Raw genomic sequence first — 16,725 nt, 5'->3', positions numbered from 1 at the left:
CTATGTGACATCCTAGTACTTCTACTCTATGAAACTTTTACTCTTTATTATCACATATTCACTTTTCACAGGCGTTTAGATCCACTTATTTCTGTTAATCTTGCTCCTCTTTCTCAAACTAAAAGCTTGATCACCCAGTGGAGTCATCACAACAACTGCTTCAAGAACAAGCACTTTTGAATGTTTCTAGTTAGGAAAGAAATTGGTTTCATGCAGAGAATAGGTTTGCTGGAATAGTATTATTTTTGCCCATTATTCTATGATGGACATCCAATTCTTACATAGGCAGTCTTCAGATCAACTATGGTAATTGGGACTGGGAAGTCTGTCACTAAGCAATGTGGTTTTAAAGACCAACATCACATGACCAGGCTGACTTACAATGGTAGTTCCAGTTGCTCTTGTCAGGAAAATCCTGTGGGCCTGTTAAGCACAACATCCCATGATCACAATTTGCAACTTCATGCTGGCTTTCCCATTGACTTTGCTTGTTGGAAGCCAGCAGTGAAGATTGTAAATGATGATAATGTGACCACAGGATATTGTGATTCTTGTAATTGCAAGCCATTTGCCAAGAGAGTGATTCATGATCACATGATCGCAGAGTTGCTGCAACAGCTGCAACTACAAGGAATGGTTGTAAGTCTTCTTGTTCACCATAATCATAATTTCAAGTGGTCACTGAATGAGAACTACCTGTAGAATGCTTTAATGTGTTACTGTTTGTGTGTGGAGAAAGCGCTTAAATACGTTGGCCCACCTCTTTCTCAGTATGACATATAAATACCTATGGTGACATGACATACTAAGAAAACTATGGCTGATAAGAGTTTTTTAAAACATTTTTAAAAGATCAACAAAGATCATTAGGAACCAGTTTATGAGCATAAAATACTTTGCATCATTTTTTCCTGCATATTTAATCATTTTTAAAGAATTTCTTTGTAGGTTTGAGACCACAGCTATGCAATAAAATGCATTTCTAATATATCCAGTTATAGTGCCAAGTATCAGAGATTAGACTGCAAATAAATCAGTACAAGTGATTTTGGGAGTGCTTTGTTTGCAAATGGGTATTAGTATTGTGCAAGTCAAGAGAAGTTAAAATGGAAACCAAATGAGACTAGAATAGAACAGAACAGAACAGAATAGAATAATAAAATAAAAAATAAAATATCTTAACATGATAATGACACATAGACTCATTTTTGGAGTGAATACAGTTCTATAAATCAATAAGAATCAACCCATTCCTCCCAACAGGCTTCAACAAAGAATTATTTCTCAAATATAGTCACACTTAATAAAAGCAAAACTATCTTCTACATGTAAACATGTATAATAGTTTAATATATACCATTTTGACAATGAATTAATATTTTTTCAATTACATGTAATCATTTATTTAAAAAACAATTTTGATATGATGTCAGAATTCAGTGGCTTAGGTTTTTTTTAATATCATCTCTGAAAAAAAATATCACTTGTGTGATAATCATGGAATATTCATGGAAAAAAATTCTATTTATGACCAGCTCTTCTCAGTGAGTGTAAAGACTACAATTCATAGGTACACACATAAACAAATACACAAAGAAACACACAATTCTGTCTCTTTCAGCTCCTCATCAACGTTTATGCTTGATTAGATTTGGGGCAGAGAATGGGTGAGTGAGAAGGCAAGGAAAATCAGTAAAGATTTACTTCCATCTTTTACAGCAGGGGAGATTTGTCAGAAAATTCATGGCATCTCCACTGGTTACTATGTTTGAGGTGATTTAACAAAATACAACCAGTATTTTTCACCTCCAGCATAGTAACACTCCACTGCTTGAATGAAAGGATATAAATGGAATCACAGAAGATCTCAAGGTATTCTCAAGAATACAGTGGCTTCCCAGCACCTCCAATAATTACTGCTTTTTAACCAGTGGTACGGGTACCACCTGTTGTACATTGGCACCTGACAGATGGTATGCAACCATCCTAGAAAAGTGGTAGCGGGGGAGGGGAATGAACTGAACCGGTGGCAGCACCTCACAAGCCTGAGCGAGAGATGCCTGGAGCTGCAGGGCTGTCAGGGCTCAGGGGAATCGCCAGGATCAGTGCCAGGCTCCAGCTGGAGCTTGGCGCTGATCCTGGTGCTTCTGAGCCCAGAAGAAGCGCTGATCAGCTGGAATGTTGCAGCATCTCCAGGGTCTTGTAATTTACATTCAGACGCTTGGCAACTGATTCATATTTATGATGGTCACAGTGTCCCAGGGTCATGTGAAGTGACCAAAACCTGCTGCAACCACCCAGCAGATGGGGGGGAATAAAAACCAAATACCCCCCCGCCCCACCCCCACTGCCAATCCTCAAAAGAAATGCTCACAACAATGAAAACCTCAGACAGGAGGTAGAACGCTTCCAGGCAGGCAGGCAGGCATCTTGCTCGGCTGTGGCTTGGGGAGCACTTTTTTCAGTGCCGTTGTAACTTCGAACAGTCACTAAGTGAACTGTTGTAAGTCGAGGACTACCTGTACTTCATCACTTTTTTCCTTTTTTTGGTCACCAAGTTTGCTAGGCAACTGGTGGTACTCGGATGTTGCCATATCCTAAAAGTGGTACAATGGGTGAAAAGGTTGAAAAGCCCTGCCCTAAGACACGGGTGTCAAACTTGTGATGTCACACGACATATCGTGACTTTTTTCCCATCGCCGGCGGGGTCCAGCAATTTGATACCCCTGCAGGGAACAGAAATGCTGAAGACCAGAAAGAAAAAACAATTTTGTCATAAATAATGCAGGGAATTTTTTAATTCTAACAATTACCCTTTTTTACTTTGGACGAATGTATTGTTTACTGCAATCTCCTCTAACAAATACTTAAATTTCCAGTCAAGACAGCAGCAAAGTTTTGCCAAAACCCACAGCAGGAAAGGACTCCAAAAAGAGAAGCAAGGAAAAGTGCCTCTTACCTCAACTTCAAGATCCAGACTGACCCAGATGACTCCTTCACATATATATGTTGACTGGGGGATTCTGGGAAATGAAGTCTACATATCTTAAAATTGCTGAGGTTAAGAAGCCCTGCTCTAGGGTATCCCCTCCTATGCCTGAGACTGAACCAGAAACATTTTGCTTCCAAAGTATGTTTTGCCACAAATCTTACTACCTCATTTGAACATGTGTATATTTTGAAAAAACAAGGCAAACCCATATTGTTTTCCAGCAATCCCAAACAGAGCAATTAAGGTTTTCGGATTAGATCATATATATATATTTTAAAGCATATCATGATGCACTCACCAAATGGCTACCATGAAAGACTTGCCTACTCATAAAATGACTGTGTGGTAGGCATTCCCCGTCATAAAATACTAATTTGCTATAAAGTAAACTAGCATTTGCCACCCTTATACAAGAAAGAGGACCAAGGTGGATGGAGCCTCTTTATCCAGGAGGGCTCTACAATATATATTAAAGTTAATTAAGAATCATATTTTGCTCTACCTGCTATGTCTTTGGCCTCATGGACCAAAAACCTGGAATGTAATCCCAGTTAACTCTTTCAGACTATAGTTTTAAAAGTTTCCTTTTAAAAGTGGCCTTTAATTAATAGTTGTAAAAGAGAGACAGATTTCCCCTTCAAGGGTTTTCCAGTTATTCCCATCATGCATATCCTGTTCAAGCTGTGATCCGTTTTAGCAAGATACTAACAGTCTTCTGTAGATAGCAAATCTGAACAATTTATATTACCTTACCCCTCAAGCAATATCAGGGGCAAAACTGGAGAGAAATGATCAGCCACCTCAATAAATGAATCATACACGTAACAGACATATCAAAGGCACTCAGAACTTTTTTTCCCTTAAATTCACATTCAAATGTATCCCTTTTACTTCTTCGTGTATCTGGAATAATCAAGGGCTAAATCCCTTTTTTTTAGCATTTTTAGATTACATATGCTATTTCCTTAAAAAATAATTATAATTCTCAAATAGTACTTTATCTAGGCAATGGAGATGAAGATAAGGAATTTCACATGTGGGGGCATTCGATGTGTTTTACTTCCAGTACAGTCTTGCTGTAAAATTAAATATTTGTTAGCTCCATAAAAACTAGGCTACATGCCAGCGTGGTACCTGCTGCTTTTCATTGTTACCAGCACCATGTGAATGAAGGGAACAATTATGTGTACAATATAGGATTTATTTGAATCCCACCTTTCCTCAGAGTAGTAATCTACTAATTTTATTTCTACAACAATCCTGTAAGTGGATTAGGACCAGCAAAAGTAACCTATCCTAAATCATGCAATAAATTCCATGGTTGCATAAGAATTCAAATTTATTAATTTAGTATTTATTTATTATTTGGATTTATATACCGCCCCTCTCCCGAAGGACTCAGGGCGGTGTACAGGGCAATTAAAACACTATATACAACACATAATATACAAAAATTAAAATAAATTAAACCAAGTAGCCCTAAACAATAAAACACATTCTAAAATTAAAATTTAAAATATAAAATCTAAAACCCCAGTCCCTCAGTCCAGGCCGGCAAGTTCAAATAGCCAAGTCTTCAGGTCGCAGCGAAAAGAGCGAAGGTCGGGAGCCATCCGGAGCTCAACAGGGAGCTGATTCCAGAGGGCAGGCGCGCCCGCAGAGAATGCTCTCCCCCTGGGGGCCACCAGTCGACATTCCCTGACCGATGGCACCCTGAGGAGGCCCTGTCTGTGGGAGCGCACAGGACGATGGGAAGTTAACGCCGGCAAAAGGTACTCCCGTAAATAATCCAGGCCCATGCCATTTTTGGCTTTGTAGGTCATCACCAGCACCTTGAATCTCACCTGGAAGACAACTGGAAGCCAATGCAGCTCGCGGAGCAGAGGTGTTACATGGGAGTATCGGGAGACCTCCCCATCACAACTCGCGCGGCCGCATTCTGCACCAGCTGGAGCCTCCGAGTGGTGTTCAAGGGCAGCCCCATGTAGAGAGCGTTGCAGTAGTCTATCCAAGATGTCACGAGCATGTGAGTGACTGTGCGTAGGGCATCTCGGTCCAAATAGGGCCGCAACTGGCGCACCAGGCGAACCTAGGCAAAAGCCCCCCTGGTCACAGCTCCTATATGATCTTCTAAACTGAGCTGTGAGTCAAGGAGGACACCCAAGTTGCGAGCCCTATCTACGGGGGGTAACACCTCACCCCCTATAGATAAAGATGGAATAGACTGGACAACCCAAGATGCCGGTATGCACAGCCACTCGGTCTTGTTGGGATTTAGTCGAAGCCTGTTCCTCCCCATCCAGACCCTCACCACCTCCAGGCAACAGGACATCACGGCGAGGGCATCACCGGGTTGATCTGGGGTGGAAATAAAAAGCTGGGTATCATCAGCGTACTGATGATAAAGGTAAAGGTAAAGGTTCACCCGCACATGCGTGCTAGTCGTTTCCGACTCTAAGGGCCGGTGCTCATCTCCGTTTCAAAGCCGAAGAGCCAGCGCTTGTCCGAGGACGTCTCTGTGGTCATGTGGCCAGCATGACTAGACGCCAAAGGCGCACGGAATGCTGTTACCTTCCCACCGTAGTGGTCCCTATTTTTCTACTTGCATTTTTACGTGCTTTCGAACTGCTAGGTTGGCAGAAGCTGGGACGAGTAACAGGCGCTCACTCTGTTACGCGGCACTTGGGATTCGACCCGCCAAACTGCCGACCTTCAGATCGACAGGTTCAGCGTCCTAACCCACTGAGCCACCGCGTCCCTGTACTGATGATACCCCACCCCAAAACCACGAATGATCTCACCCAGCGGCTTTATATAGATGTTGAACAGAAGGGGCGAGAGGACCGACCCCTGAGGGACTCCACAAACGAGAGGCCTCGAGGCCGACCTCTGCCCCCCTGCCAACACCGACTGTGAACGACCCAGGAGGTAGGAGGAGAACCACTGTAAAACAGTGCCACCCACTCCCAAACCCCTGAGGCGCCGCAGTAAGATACCATTGTCAATGGCATCAAAAGTCGCTGAGAGGTCTAATAGGACTAGGACAGAGGAGAAACCCCTGTCCCAAGCCCGCCAGAGATCATTCACCAGTGCGACCAATGCCATCTCCGTGCTGTACCCGGGCCTAAAGCCCGATTGGTAGGGGTCCAGATAATCCGTTTCCTCCAGGAACAGAGGAAGCTGATGTGCCACCACACTCTCAACAACCTTCGCTAAAAAGCGAAGGTTGGAGACCGGACGATAGTTGTTCAAAATGGCCAGGTCCAGGGCAGGCTTCTTGAGGAGAGGCTTCATCACCCCCTCCTTCAAGGCGGCAGGGAAGCTACCCTCTCTCAGACAAGCAGTTATTACCGCCTGGAGCCAGCCTCGTGTCCCCTCCCGAACTGCATAAACCAGCCAGGAGGGGCACGGGTCCAATAAGCACGTGGTGAAACTCAGCCTCCCCATGATCCTGTCCACTTCTTCCAGAGTCACAGGATCAAATTCTTCCCAAGTAATGTTCTCAAGACCGCTCGATTCCTCATTGTCAGACTCTGCCCAATCGGAGTCCAGACCGGCCCGAATCTGAGCAATTTTATCCGCCAGATATTGACTAAACTCCTTGGCACAACCCTGCAGGGGCTCCTCCCTCACCTCCTGATTCAGGAGGGAGCGAGTCACCCCAAACAGGGCGGCCGGACGATTATCTGCGGACGCCATGAGGGCAGCGAAGTAATTAGACTTCGCTGCCTCCATCACTGCGAGATAAGACCTCGTGAAGGTTCTTAACTGCAATCGATCAGACTCAGACCGGCTGGACCTCCAACAGCTCTCTAGGCTCCGTCTCCGACGCTTCATCTCCTGGAGCTCCATGGAGAACCATGGTGCCCGCTGGGATCTGCGCCGGGTCAGGGTCCGCATGGGAACAATGTGGTCGAGTGCCTCTGTGGCCGCCCTTTCCCAGGCTTCCACTAAGGCATCGACCGGGCTGTGAGCGAAGATGGCAGGCACAGATCCAAGCGCCTCCGGGAACCATTCAGGGTCCATTAGGCGCCTGGGATGGAACCACCTGGTCATTTCCGTAACCCCATGACAGGGGGGGCAAAATGGAAGGCCAGCCGCAGGAGGTGATGATCAGTCCATGACAAGGGTGTAATAGCTGGAGATCCCCCTCCCAGATCATCAAGCCACCGTCCAGATAGAAAAATAAGATCGAGTGTGTGACCCTGAATTACTTGGGTCAGGTCCATGGCCATCATGGAGGCCATAAACTCCCAAGCCAACCCTGACGAACCTCCTAGGGATGGCAGGTTAAAGTCCCCTAGAACCATAAGTCTGGGGAGCTCAACTGCCAACCCAGAGAGGGTGCCGAGGAGCTTGGGCAGGGCTGCTGCTACACAGGTAGGCGAAAGATATGCCAGCAACAAACCCAACTGAGCCCCAGGGCCAAATCTCAGGAGGAGCGACTCACACCCGAATATCTGAGTAACGGTAGCCTCCTGCGGACACAAGGTCTCCCTTACAACCACCGCAACACCCCTACCCCTTCCCTGAGCCCGAGGCTGGTGAAGCACACGGAAACTTGGTGGGCAAAGTTCAGTCAGAGGGACACCTCCCTCTGGGCCCAACCAGGTCTCAGTAATGCAAGCCAGATCGGTACGTCCTCCTCAACCAACTCTCGGATAAGGGGAGCCTTATTAACTACTGATTTGGCATTAAAGTACACCAGCCTGAGCTCCGGGACCTGCTCATCCCCACTCCCGGGAATACAGGGTAAATCCGGGGGGGTCGGAGCGCGCCACCTCTTGAAGATAGCGGGGGTGCGCTCCTGAATATTGATGCGCCCCCCCGTGCAACCATCTGTTGCCATTCCCAATCGTCGTGGGGATCCACAACCCCACCCCCCATTCCGGAGACCCGAAGGCGCCCAACCCAAGCCCGATCCCACCGCGACCTGTCACAAGCCTGGACTGAACCTCGGTTGGTGGAAGCTCTTTAGCTCTTTAGGGACTTCAAGCAACACTTTAATCCCTACCTTACACTGTGTGTGTCAGAGTGACAGAGGAAAAATGTCATCAGTAAGCATGAAAGGTATGTGCCAAACTTTTTCTCTCTGGCAATGCCTCTCTCCAACAGCCATTTTGTGATTATCAGTAAAGGTTTTATTAACATGCTACTGTAAATGAGCTCTTGTGCCTCAAAAGCTCACAGATCCCAACAAACCCAAAGCAAAGTTTGGGATTTAAATTACTACAAACCCTTATTCACTTTTCCTGTTTATGGAGTAATCAAAGCCTGTCTTTACTGATAAGAATTGTGGAAACCATCAAGAGCCTCAAACATTTCCTTTGTTTGTTTAGTTCTGTCCAGGGTCACCATTTGGTTACATAGTTTAAACACATGTCTGTTAAACTACATTACTCTTTAGAATTGGGGAGGGGGTGCTTTCTGCGAAATGTTTATTTGAAACTACAAATATGCCATTTGTTTTCTCATGATAAATAGATCAGCCTCTCCCAGTCGGAAAGGTTGGAGGAGGGGAGATAAAAAACTACCTAATAGCTATTTTCTCTCACTAGATAACACTCTGCTTGAAAAGTAGAGGTTTTTTTGACAAATGGACATTGACTAGTCATGGCAGTGATGCTAGACAGTAGCTTTATAATCTAGTCACTGAATGAGAGGACTGAAAAGTGTAAATTACACTAGAGATTCCTTCCTTGCATGAAGAGATGGTTAGAAACTGCCTGCCGGTATTTTTTATTGCAACAGGAACAAATGTCTGCTTGTCCTTTGGAGTAATTTAAATTTAATACAATGTAACAGATAGCAATCTGCTTTATAAACTAGTTCCAACCTTCCTGCTTCCCACCCCTCAAACATTCTTGGATATGCTTCCATTAAGAGCATATCTCAGCACATCCTGCTGGCTCTGGTAGTCAAAATGCCCCCCCCCACTTTTCATCTCTCTCCAGTCTCTTGTGGACCATGCACCATAAATTAGCTATTCATTATGTGTGAGGGAGTTACAGATAAAGGTGCACCCTGTTGCGAAAGACTGCCATTTTACATGTCACTTTTAGAATGAAAGCATCCGCTACCTTACTAACATGTATATTTAAAGCCACCACAGATAATACACTCTTCATTGCTTGTTTATTCAGATATTATGAATACCTAGCATTATTCAAAATGATCTCTGTGTCTTCCCTTTCCCACTACTCCTTGCAATCTGCCCTACACCCCAAAGTGGCTTGCTTGTCAGTTTTGTTTCAAGATGGTGTTCAGCATATATGAGCACTATAGATCAAAATTAAAACTTTCTGGCTTGCTATTTGAGTATGATCTCAAATAATAAGAAAGTAACACTCAGAACAAAAACAGCATTACAAACAGTGCCTAAAAATATTACTTGTATCTAATTCAAAAATGTACTATACAAACACATTCCTTTCCCAATGCCAGACCTGGAAAATTACTAATTCATTTGAGAAGCTTCTACCACACGCCCTTGAAGTCTGTAAAGTATCTACTCTTAGATTTTTTTTTAGGCACTGACTGAAGACTAATTTTTTCACCTGGAGCTGGTTTGGTTTTCCTTCCCTTCCCTTCCTTCCTTTTTCTTGATTGAATCCCCATCTGCCTAAAGTGGGAAGTAAACAGAATAAGAAACGCAGACTCTAGAGAGACAGAGAGACAGCAAATGAGTTAAATTTTTGGGCTATTGGGCATGAATTAAGAAAAAAAGCCAGATTATCACCAATTACAACTGACTGAACTAACCAAAAAGCTATGCAAAAAATCATTTTAAAGCTTTAGAACAGAACACAAGAGAACAGAACTTAATAACAGAGTTGGAAGGAACCTTGGAGGTCTTCTAGTCCAACCCCTTGCTCAGGCAGGAAACCCTATACCAGTGATGGCAAACCTTTTAGAGATCCAGTGCCCAAACTGCAACCCAAAACCCACTTATCTATCACCGGGTGCCAGGTGGGCGTGGCCGCAGTGGTCTTGGCAGACTGGGTGGCCGGGGCCAGGGCAGCGGGGCCCAGTCCCTCGCCATCTCCATGGCACGGCTCGCGTGCCCACAGAGAGGGCTCTGAGTGCCGCCTCTGGCACGTGTGCCATAGGTTTGCCACCACTGCCCTATACCATTTCAGACAAAAGGTTATCCAATCTCTTTTTAAAACCTTCCAGGAGATACCAGGCTAGAGATGAGTGTAATATTGGTTAAAAAATAAAAGCACTCAAAAGAAGGACATTTTCATGAAATGAAGTAAATGGATAGTATTTATACTTCTATTTTTCCCTCATCCAGTTTCATGGACTATCACTGATGTCTGGAACTGTTCCCTGGATAAGAAATGAACTCAGCTACACAAAACATATGGTATTTTAAAGACTGTGACTAGGAGAAAGGAGGGAGAGATGAGTCTCTCATGCAGACAACAGAATATGGATTGCAAGTGCCTTTAATATCATCGCATAATACTGCCACTATCTTCCTCTGCTGGCTCAGAACAAACCATTTCTAAGCACATTGATTTGTGCTTTAGATCGTAAGCCGCCCTGAGTTTTCGGAGAAGGGCGGGATATAAATGGGATTAAAAAAAAAAGTTCAACATCAAGAAACATTCCCATCAGTTCTCTGTTTCAGTTACTCCCAATACTGTTGGTGGAGGCAAATTGTGTAACATACACAATTACATATGTTTCACTTATGTAAGTGTGTGCCTTCAGTTTTTTAGTCCTGGAGACTGCCTGGACTAGTTCCTGCAGTTTCTTGGCAAGGTTTTTCAAAGTGGTTTGCCACTGTCTCCTTCCTAGTTAGAACTGAGAGAATGGCTAGCCCAAGGTCAAACAGTTGGCTTTCTGCCCAAGACAGGAGTGAATTTACAGTCTCCTAATTACTAGCCCAATGCCTTAACCATTAAACCAAACTAGTTCTCATGTCTGCCTTAATGTCTGGTTAATATACCAGATCAGGTATACATTTTCCTTCATCAGCTTATAGATTCATTAAAATATTTACAGATAGAAATTTTTCTGGTGTTGCAGCAGTTAATAACTGGACCTTTCACACCAGAAAAACTAATGTACAAATTTACCATTACTTATTTTTCACATTTTTGAACTGACCACCTCCCTCAGACTTCATGGTGATCATCTACCAAGATCTCACGTCTCCTTCAAAAAGACAATATTCATGCATCTTCATTAAGCCAAACATATTTAAAACAAAATTCCTGCCAATGTTTATATCCTCACAGATATTTTACATACATGCACACAAACACAGCCCAAATTATCTTAATTATAACCAAAATAATACCTATTTGCCTTCCAGTAAATACATGACAGCAATTAGATTCACTGATCAGAAAGTATCAACTATAAATTAAATAAGCATTATTTCCATTCTTCATAACAGTGTATTTCTTATTACAATCCATACAGTAATAATTCAAATATATGACCTTTAAACATGTTATTTGACGGTGTGCAAATATTTTATTATTAGGCTCTATCACATGGTCTGTTTTTGAAGCAATTCCTATCTTTTAAGAATTTTAACAAAAAGGAAGAAAATTAATTTATCTTGGACAGCACATTTCTTCCAGAGCTATTTCTGACATGACACAGGAAAACCTTTACCTGCTTATGCACTCCCTCTTCTAGTATTTCTCCATAACAATTCTGTGAAGTAAGTAGAAGTAAGAGACACTATCCCACTACATAATTATCCAAAATGACTGTACAATGGCTTTTACAAGGAAAATAACGGGGCAATTGACTATTCCCCCTCATCCTCTCAAAGCTATGTTACCTCCTTGGAGGATTTCTCTGACAAAGCTTAGTAACTGGTCACAGAAGTCAAAAACTATATAAGGTATTGATATAATCCACATTTCCTCAATTTGTTACTTTCCAGAGGGACTTGGGAGTTGCAATTCTATCACTTTTAGAAGCCATCAGATTGGGAAGGTTATTGTGACCTAAATCTTGAGAACAATTTGTTTTATCTTGGCATTATTGAAAATGTTCATTTATTTACCTCAAAAATATTTTGGAATTGCACTACAAAATGCCATCTTGACTAGGCATGGATCAATGCATTGTTATCTCCAAGATTTCTAGGTTGGACCCTCTGGCTCAATTTGCCCAGTAGGTCTGGAGTCATCACTGTCTAAGCAATGATGCACAGATGGCCAACTTCTTTTCCTAAACTCCAAGCACAGCACACGCCAAATTTCCTTTAAAGTTGTTGAGAAATAGGGGGCAGGGGATGGCATCCTTGTCTTGAAATTCTCTCACAGAAGCAGACTGTTGTTTAAGAACAAACAGCAGCTTGTTTCTATCGCTCCTTTATTTAACAAGTTTGAGCTGGCTAGAAAGGTCATTTATGCCTCAAAGCACCAAATTAACATTTGGAGGACATGAATTTAAAAAATGGGTATTTGATTCTGCTTTCTGAATTGCTAATGCATTTTCTTTACAAAGGAAAAAAAACATATCCACAATCTAAAAGGAAAGCAAGTAGTCTTTCCTCAAGCTAAGTAAGCATTGATTTTATGTCTATGTCAGCACATGCTGAGTATATCTTAATTAAACTTCATTTTTAAAACAAGATTTAAGCCAGTAGGCTAGAATGATATAAAACTCATTGAACATGATGGAAAGGAAATTACTGTTTAATTACATAGGAGGAGTCTTATGGAATTTCACAGAAATATTAATAAAAGGTTTTCTGGCCCTTTCTTTTAATATTGATAACATGTGCAATCTATATGCAACATGTGCAATCTATATGCAATATGTGCAATCTATATGCAATCAACATATCCTTGGGCAATTAAAATACGGAATACTAAGCCAGCCTGTTCTTACATTAAGCAAGGGAATGGACTTGATGGCCTAAACCAGCATTTTTCAAATGTGGCAAGTTTAAAATGTGTGGACTTCAACTCCCAGAATTCCCTAGCTACATTGGTCAAGACCCATGGAGTTGGATAAGATTAAAGAAGCAAGATTTCTGGAAGGTATTCTTAACATTAATCCAGAATAAATATGGAATCTTGGAAACTATAACAGGAATTTCCCACCTTTTTCATAGTGAATTAACTACAGTAGGATGGAGTTTCTGAAAGGTTTGAAATGCTTCTTCCCAGGTTTTCTGCCAACCAGGCTACACTGATGTTCATCAGATTCACTGCCAACATTGCTTGATTCTTCATGTCTATTTTCATTTCTTTCCCACCTTCCTCACAATCTTCCACATTTGGGTTGCACACACTGTACATACCCAAACATTATGGTTATAAACCACGCTTTAGCTTAGTATCTAGGTGAAACCACGCATGTAGTTTATTTGATAAAACCTACAGAAATGAACCATAACTTATCACACAAGGGGCATATCCTTGCCTTAACAAATCAGCACCTGGTTTCCTGCTTCGTGATAAGCCAAAATGAAACAAACCCCATTATGGCTTACTTATACCATGGGAATCCACCTGAAGAGAAAGGCCCTGATCTTACTCTACCTGATGATTAAAATCCACAAAGAAATACGTCATCACACAGGAAGCAGAATAACCGAGCAAATGTATCCGCACAGGACAACATAATGCATCATGTCTGCCCACCAATCTTGGTTTCCATAAATATGGCATGAAATAAAGCCTTACAAAAATGTCTACAAATAGTATTTGCTTGAACAATTCTATTCCAGTTCTTTTCTATTTGTGATAAATTTGGCAAACTTTAAAAAAATACTTCATAATATATACTCCTGCCCAAAGGCAAGACAACTCTTTTTTCTCAAACATCATTGAAATAGCTGCTGCCAAACTTCTTCAGTCAGATGCTGGTCCCTTTGCCTTCATTATCAAGTACTCAAGTAATCTTTAAATTCTAGTCAAAATTCATACTCATACTACAATGGAATCGGTTAATTTTTTATGTTATCTTTTATCCTACTGTCTTCATTTCCTCCTTTTTCTCTCTTAAAGAGAAAGGAAGTTTATTTTAAATTACAACATAGAATCATAGGACTGGAAGGGATTTCAGAGGTCTTCTAGTCCAACCCCCTGCTCAAGGCAGGAGACCTTATACCAAGGGTGTCAAATTTGATCGCATCACGTGACGTATCGTGACATATTGCGACATTTTTTGTCTTTGCAGAGCCGGGATGGGTGTGGTCTGCGCATGATGCATCCTGCCTTATATCATCCTGGTCAAATGTTTGTCCAGTATATTTTTGAAAACCATCCCTGGTGGAGTCCTCACAACTCTGGAAGGCAAGCTATTCCATTGATTAGATCTATCCAATTAGAGATGAGGTTGGAATATAGCCTCTCAACTTTACCCATGTTCTTTAGATGAGTTTTGTTCTTTAAAAATAAGTGGAGCCTAAATTAAATAATTTTTTTGCTTGGCTGGGCTCTAGGTGGGCAAAATAGCAATGTATAGTGGGCTGAACCATGTTTTATGGGGCTTTCATAGGTTTTTGAGGGGACTGTTTATTTTAATTGTATCATGCCAATTTTGGAGCATATAGCATAGTTTGAAAATAGCAGGAAAAGATTGCTACCAATTGTGGTATATATATCCATTCATCCATCAATTATATTCTGTCTTCTTCCAGATACAGACTTTTTCCTCCACATTTGCTTTTTTCCTCCACATTTATTTGCTTTAATTTATCCAAGCCTAAGAAAATAGAAGCTTTGGTGGTCCTACTTTGAATTTAAGTTTGAAACCACACAAAATAAGAAATCCCACTATGCAGGTATAAACATAATTACTTGATACCTGCCACTAGTACACAATACTTTTAGTAGGTATTTCAACGTAAAGATCCATGCCTCTTCTAAAAAAATTCAAGTACAATATGTGCATTGAATATTAATATAGGCAAAGAACTTATGTGCCACACTGATTTAATTAGTGATATGCATGGAACTGTTTGTTGCAAATAACATGCTGTTCAGGCATTTGCACTGCACAAAATTCCTACAGATTGCAGAATCAGAAAGTATTTCAATGTACTGAAAAAAACAATTGTTTCAGTATGTATATTCATCTTCATCTTTTTAGTGAGGAAAGCAAGGTCACTGATGTGTTCTGATATAACATGAACTGATTAGTCAAAGCTTACCTTCCACGTCCTTGTTAGGAATAACTCTGAGAAAAAGGAAAGATAGCTTATTCAATGCCAATTTTTCTAGATGATAGGAGTTTCATTTCAAATCAACTGAAAGGCATGCTTATCTGTTGGGTTAAAGAGACTTTACTTTCTTACTGTAAGACCCTATTATTCTAGTGCAGACATGTCAAACACAAGGCCCGGGGGCTGGATCCGGCCCGCAAAGTGTTTTCATGTGGCCCACGAACCCATCCTGGAAGCAGTGAGGGAACGGCCCCCGCTGCCTTGGCCTTGGCCCAGGCTGGCCGGGAGCCAATGTACAATTTCGTGGTGGCCATCTATGCTGAAACACATTCAGTCTTAGCTCTACAAGGCCGTCTGGAAACAGTGAGGGACCAGCCGCTGCCACGTCGACCCCGCCCACTGGGCGCATGCTGGGGAGGTATCACCCTTTGTGAGGAATGAAGAAATGCACCATTGCCCTGAAGTGGCCAGCACATGGCCCTCCCTACTTCGGGAAGGCTAGGGGCTGGGCAGCATTGCACTTTTTTTCAGATTCATGCCACCCAGTTCAGTCTCTCAGCACTGTGAGGAGAGCACCCCGCTGCCTGCCAAAACCGGGCAGGCTGGGGGCTGGGCAGCATTGTGCAGGTAACATCAACTCTCATGCTGCTCATGGCATCCCCTCCCCTAGAGCCGACCAAGCCAGATATGTGAAGTAGGCAAGGGCCATGTGCTGGCCACTTCCAGGCGATGGTTCATTTCTTCATTCCTCACGAGGGCAACCGCAATGCTGATGCGGCCCTCAATGAAATTGAGTTTGACACCCCTGTTCTAGTATTACCAAATTTACATGGATTACCACTTAACTTCTCAGATGTTTTAAAGCAAAGCTTTAGTGCCTCAGTGTTAGGGACAAAAATTTCCAATCTCTTTTCTGAAGGTTTAGTCATACATCATCCACCCAGCTAAGATATTTTGAATGACTTGCTACTATACAAGATTACATTAGATCAAAAGACAGTGGTAATCTGCCAACTCAAAATCATTAGTTGGAGAAGAATTTGCTCTACAAATTTCAGCATGTTCTTAACTCTGTACAAATCATACCAGGAAGACAGCATGACCTAAGTCTTTCCAAAAGGATATAATGCTCACAACCAATAGGTTGTCAGAAACAGCATGACAATGATAGTATTTGATTTCCCCCCTTCTAGAACTTATCCAATAAGGTTTCCTATTTCTAGAAACGGAAAATATTGTTAAGGAGCTCATGAACAAAAACAAATAAATCAAGACTTAACAAAACTAACCTGCTTAAGTCAGCCTGTACTTAGATTAAACACTGAGTACATCGCACACAGAGAAATCTCTCTGTGTCTGCTCCCATTAATTCTATGCAGGCCTGGAGAGAGACCTAATGGTAAGGATATATAATAGCTGGTTAGTATACCAAAGTGGCACTTGTGGGACCTTTCCTCCAATTAAATCTGATCTGTTAGACCTACATAAATTTCTTTTACGCTTTCTGCCCTGATATATTTTAAGATCTATGTAACAATTCTGGAAATCATGGGATAGCTCATCTACTCTCTTTCCCACATTC

The 16,725-nt window shown here is 42.1% G+C and overlaps 1 protein-coding gene across 1 annotated transcript in view; it reads right to left on the bottom strand.

The window, feature by feature from the left end:
- Window positions 1–16,725, bottom strand: part of ZSWIM6 (zinc finger SWIM-type containing 6) — a 127,927-nt gene that overhangs the window by 72,548 nt on the left and 38,654 nt on the right. The window lies entirely within an intron of this gene.

The sequence above is a fragment of the Vipera berus genome (assembly GCF_964194415.1).
Source record: "Vipera berus genome assembly, chromosome: 2".
Lineage (NCBI taxonomy): Eukaryota > Metazoa > Chordata > Lepidosauria > Squamata > Viperidae > Vipera > Vipera berus.
This window is presented reverse-complemented; position numbering and strand designations above follow the sequence as displayed.